Consider the following 6,503-nt stretch of genomic DNA (forward strand, 5'->3'; position numbering starts at 1 on the left):
CATGGCTCCTGATGGGTTTTCCTGGTCTCCTCTCACCCCTGTCCCTGGGCATTGATGTCAGTGAGGAGAAGTGAGGAGTTAAGAATGTGTTTACTTTCAATAAGCTGAGGCTATCTTCATGGGTTGTCCAAGAACGGCAATTAGCAGCGAAGTGTTGTGTCCTTCCTCTGTTATTTTCCTTAACCCAGTAACAAATAAGTTAGATTGATTTGGGATTTTCTTTTTTCATTTTTAATTGCAAATAGCTGAAGCCTAAAATGTCACAGATACAAAAATAACATCTCTTTCCATTTTGCAGCTCTAAGGCATTTCACAGGGGCGAGCTATAAGTTCTGCTTCTCTACATTTGTTTAGCTTACATCATTCTTTCCCCGTCCATGTTCTGCTGATAAAGGGACTTCTTTCCTGTCCCTCTGGTTTTGCTGGCTCTCTCCTCTTCTGCAGGACTCTTCATCTCTCACCGTCCCTCCCTCCTCCAGGTTCTAAACCTATCCAGCAGCCCTGTCTCCAACACAGCCTTTAGCCCAAGAATGCCCACCACCTTGTACACAGGAGCCAGTTTCCTTAGATCATGGCACCTTTCTTCCTGCTCTGAGACCTGTCTCTCTGAGCTGATGCCTGGTGGTACAGTGGTTAGAGCTAGGGCTCAGGTGACTAAAGACCTGGGGCCAGCTCCAATGCCATCCTTTATCAATTAGGTGATAGGAACAAACATATATAATCTTTTTATTGATTTCAGAGAGGAAGGTAGAGGGAGAGAGAGATAGAAACATCAATAATGAGAGAAAATCATTGATCAGCTGCCTCCTGCATGACCCACACTGGGGATTGGGTCTGCAACCTGGGCATGTGCTCTGACCGGGAATAGAAGCGTGACCTCCTGGTCCATAGGTCGATGCTCAACCACTGAGCCACGCCAGCCAGGCCAAACCAATGTCTTTGATTCTCTTGCCTTGTCCATGCAATATGAGTGATGATAGCAACAACATCTCAGGGGTACAGTGGAGACCAATAAGATGATAGATGAGAAGCCACAGCAAAGGGTCTGGAAAACACTTAACAAGTGCTAACTCTGTTTTCCTGACCGTGATTTCTCACTCAGAGATTTTCTGCGAGGTTTTCCAAAGACAATCCAACAGGACAGCTGCCCCAGAATCAGGAGGACAACTCTGGTTGAGCTAGAGAACTTGAGTCCTAGCCTCTTAGCAGCTGTGTGGCCTAGAGCAAGGGTTTCAGTCCCCCAGGGCCTCCGCTTTTCTCATCCCTGAAGTAGGGTGACAAACACCTGCCCAGCCTTTCTCCCAAATTATCAGGAGGATCAAATGAACCCTTTTTTGTAATCATATATCTTATAAAAATAAAAGGCATTATTTCCTAATTTGAAGAAGGGAGAACAGTGCTTGGCTTCTGTTCAAATTTTTCCCACGACCTCCTGTCACTTTTTACAGGACAATTTGACTCTCAGAAGATTTTTCCTAAGAAATCTCATTCCTTCATCCATTCATTTAATCCATCAGCAAGAATTTCCTAGGCGCCTGCAATGTGACAAGACCCTCTGCCAGGTACTGGGCATCAAAGCTGAATAAGACAGAGTCCCTGCTATCAAGATAGTCACAGACTAGTGGGAGAAAAAAGCACCCGTGAGATGGGCTGCGATGGAGTGGGACAGGAGCTGCAGAAACACAGAGGAAGGGGGGCGGTCAACTCCGTCAGGAGATGAGAGAAGCCTGTCCCCACTTCATTGGCTGCCAGAGGCATGGCCACTCACCTTCCTGCTCTGGGCCTCACAGGGCCCCTCACACAAAAAATGAGGAGCTCAAAGTAGACAAGCCCTGAGGCTCATAAATGAGTCTACCATGTCCTGCTACCAAAAATCCTAATACTCACAGAAAAAAATATTGAAGATGTTTAAAAGGATTCTAAGCCTTAGGAGGCCTACATGCTCTAGTCAAATTGAGATACCACACAGAAATCCAGAAATCTCTCTCTCTCTCTCTCTCTCTCTCTCTCTCTCTCTCTCTCACACACACACACACACACACACACACACACACACACACACACATGCGCGAGCACGCGCGCACAGCCCCTTCACCACTCACTCCAAGGGGATCTGGCTCACAATTCCTAACCAGTCAGCATTCCATCTATTTCCCTCGACTCTTTGGTCATGACTGAAAGGTATTGCAGGGGTTCTCTGGATGCCGCTGGAATACGTTCCGGCTGTATCCTAGCCCGGCACAAAGCCACTGAAGTTAATCTGGATGGTATCACAGCTTCGGGAGGTGGTTCAGGACTTTGAGCTATTTATAGACTTTTCAATATGCAGAGCTACTGCTCTGCAGTTTCCGTTAACCCCTCAGAGGTTTTAGCCATCAGATTAATTTCCCAGTTCCCCCAGCAATGCTGGCCTTTATTAACCCCATTGGACCATTTTCTTTTGGGTTTCATTTCCCTGTGCTTGTAAAACGCTTGACATCTTCATAGGCCTGCTCAATTTACCTTGTACTTCTTAAGCCAGAAAAGTGAAAAGAATCTTTGAATTCTAAGGATCTTGAGCACCCTTCTCCAGGAACCATTCAGAGCAAACAAACTCACATACAATTAGAGAAAAGTATCCATGATCCATGTATAAGTATGGCTATATGTATATATTTGCTTAATCAAACCTTTTTTAAAAGTATATATATGTCGAGTTCTATATACAGCTTTCTATCTCTTTAGCCTCTTCTGTAAACTAAAGAAAGTGGACTAAATCAATGATTTTTAAAATTTTGATCCCCATAATTCTTGCTTCAAATGATATTGTAGAGGTGCTTGATATATAAAAGAAATGCTCCAATATGTAATGGAAATGCCCCCAGTGGTCCCTCTGGGTCCCAAGTCCCACTTGATTGGTCCCTCTCATGCCCATGGTGGAGTCCCCAGGGCATCTCATGAAAGCCTTTGAGATCCCTGGATCCCAGGTTGAAACCCCTTGAACTGAGTGAGTTTTAAACCCTCACCAAATTCCAGGCTTTGTTATTCTCATTGCCAAGTCCTTGCCTCTGTTAGCCCAGTCATGACCGTAAGCTGTCCTACTATCGTAAGCAGTTCAAACTTATAACAGAGAAACTTTTATGACAAAAACTCAAAATGGTCACTTCACTTGGAGTAACCACACATGATCCAGTTCCCTTGCCCCACAGCCCTAGAGCATGGGCAAGAGACAACCAAGAAAAGAGACCCCACTTCACAGAGGGATGCTGTAGAGTGAGGAGATTGGACAAATGGCTCGGGATTTACCAGGAAGGAACTGAGAAAATTCTAATCCAGATCTCCCAGCACGTAACCGAGCACTTCTCAAGTACATGGGTCCACCCACCTGCTGCCAGCCCCTGGAAGAGAATGCAAGATCCCCAGGGAAAGTCGCTTCCACTGGAAGATATTCAGGTCTTAAGTATGAGTAAACCAATAGGAAAACCCTACAGCTGGATAGGGAGGGATCACTTTGACTTCCATCCTACGGGCACAGCACACAAACAAGCGCCTCTAAAGCTCTGGGGGTTCATTAATCTTTACAGTCTCTACAGTTTCCACAGCCCTCAGTCAAGAAATCAATTTAAGAAGAGTCTGCAGGCTCCACTGACTGTTCTACCAGGCAATCTCCCACCGGATCTGATGAGGAAAGATAACAATTTGTCCCAGATACTGGATGCTGACCATGTGCCTGAAATGCATCAGAAATTAAGCAATATACAAGACAAATAAGTTCCCTGTAAAATCACCAAATCCAACAAACATTTATCAGCCTTCCTATTGCGGAACTTTGCAGCATTTGACACAACTGACCATCTCTTTCTTGGATCACTTGCTTCCCGTGGCTTTTATGAACAAAACTCTCCTTTTCCTACCTACCTCTCACATTTCTCTTCTGTCCCTTTGTCGCCTTATCCTCCTCTGCTGGGTTCAAGACACAATGCTAGCATCCTAAGCATTCTTTTCCTCTCACCCAAACAAGACTAAGGGTCTCAAACAAGGATCCCCCAGGCCTTTTGGGGGCCAATAAACTTGGATGTGAAAAAAACTGCATCTTTATTTTCACTCACCTCGTACTGAAATTTAGCAATTCCTTCCATTATGAATGCAAGCAACAACCCACACCAGTATTAGCAGGACCTGTAACCTTGTCCCCAATAAAAATACCCGGTATCTGAATCCCACAGGTCTCAAAATCTATGTTTATCGCTACTTTGAAATTATAGTCATTATTAGAACTGCCCCTGGGTATTGTTATTCAAAGAGTTAATAAAGAAGCAAAAGCATTGTTATCTTATGCATTTTATTTCACACATTTAAAAACATAGGCATTCCCAAAAATGTTCAAAGCACACACAACAAATGAAGAGCTGCCTCCCTAGTTGGTTTTACCTATGACTGCTGTCACCAGCTCACACATAGGTATCCTCAGCTTAGACACCTGCTCTCAACTCCAAACCTCATATCTAACTGCCTACTCAAGAGCAGTCTTTGAATATCTCAAAAGTTATCTCAAACTTAGTATATTCAAAGACAAATTCATGATAGCCTCCCCCTCAAGCTGCTCCGCCTGACAGAGAATGCGCTGCATGATCTATCCCTAACTCCTCAGCCTCATGCTGTTCATCTCATCACTCTAGGCCTTCCAGCCTCCCCCCTTCAGTCCTTTGTACCCCACATTCTCCCTCCCAACAGGGGGTCTGGTCACCGCTGCCTCACTCCACCCACTCCACCCTCAGCCTTTGCCTAATTAACATTTGCTCTCCACATCTCAGCTCTCAACCAAGCCTTCCCTGACCCAATTTCTCTGTCAAATCGCCCCACTAGAGAGACTCCCTGGTGAGAATACCTCTGCTGCAATTTTACTTTTGTTTTGGTCTCGATTTCTTAATGTCGGTGTTCCCATCTGATTCTATATCCTCTGAGGAAAGGCACTGGGTCTACGTTTATCACCACCACATCCCCAGCACCTCAGGACAATGCCAAGCACATAACTGGCATTCAATAAACATTTTTTAAATAGATGACTTAATTACTTAAAGTCCACGGAGTCTGCAAACTAGAAGCAGACAGATATTAAACTAATATTCAAAATGATTGAATTCCAACTGTTCTAAGTGCTACTCAAAAAAGAACGATGTGCACTGAGAAGTTACAGCTGGAGAATCTGATCTAGTTCATCTAGATTAGGCAACAAAGATTTTCCCAAAGAAGCAACTTTTATGCTGAGACCTGAAAGATGAGGAGCAATTGTCCAGCTGAATAAGGAACCAGCATTTTAGGAAAATGAATCAGTGTATGTGAAGTCTCCAGTGCCGGAAAAGCTTGGAAGTTTCAAGGGACGGAAAGAAGGCTTTGGGGGCAAGAATGCCGAGAACGAAAGGGCAGATAGCACAAGATGAGACTGGAGAGGAAGCCAGGAACCAAATCACAAAGAATTTTATAGGCCAGGGTAAGATTTTGAGACTGTGGTAGATTATTCCTCCTACCTGGACCTAGCCCCCTTTGCAATATGACTTCGCAGCCCCTCCCATCAAGAGATGGAGTCCTGCTGTAACCGGTTTGGCTCAGTGGATAGAGTGTCAGCCTGCGGACTGAAAGGTCCCAGGTTCGATTCCGGTCAAGGGCATGTACCTTGGTTGCGGGCACATCCCCAGTAGGGGGTGTGCAGGAGGCAGCTGGAGGAAAGGCACTGGGTCTACATTTATCACCACCACATCCCCAGCACCTCAGGACAATGCCAAGCACATAACTGGCATTCAATAAACATTTTTTAAATAGATGACTTAATTACTTAAAGTCCATGGAGTCTGCAGACTAGAAACAGACAGATATTAAACTAATATTCAAAATAATGATTGAATTCCAACTGTTATAAGTGCTACTCAAAAAAGAACAATGCGCACTGAGAAGTTACAGCTGGAGAATCTGATCTAGTTCATCTAGATTAGGCAACAAAGATTTTCCCAAAGAAGCAACTTTTATGCTGAGACCTGAAAGATGAGGAGCAATTGTCCAGCTGAATAAGGAACCAGCATTTTAGGAAAATGAATCAGTGTATGTGAAGTCTCCAGTGCCGGAAAAGCTTGGAAGTTTCAAGGGACAGAAAGAAGGCTTTGGGGGCAAGAATGCCGAGAATGAAAGGGCAGGTAGCACAAGATGAGACTGAAGAGGAAGCCAGGAACCAAATCACAAAGAATTTTATAGGCCAGGGTAAGATTTTGAGACTGTGGTAGATTATTCCTCCTACCTGGACCTAGCCCCCTTTGCAATATGACTTCGCAGCCCCTCCCATCAAGAGATGGAGTCCTGCTGTAACCGGTTTGGCTCAGTGGATAGAGTGTCAGCCTGCGGACTGAAAGGTCCCAGGTTCGATTCCGGTCAAGGGCATGTACCTTGGTTGCGGGCACATCCCCAGTAGGGGGTGTGCAGGAGGCAGCTGATCGATGTTTCTCTCTCATCAATGTTTCTAACTCTCTATCCCT

Source organism: Myotis brandtii, unplaced genomic scaffold (genome assembly GCF_000412655.1).
Source record: "Myotis brandtii unplaced genomic scaffold, ASM41265v1 scaffold506, whole genome shotgun sequence".
Lineage (NCBI taxonomy): Eukaryota > Metazoa > Chordata > Mammalia > Chiroptera > Vespertilionidae > Myotis > Myotis brandtii.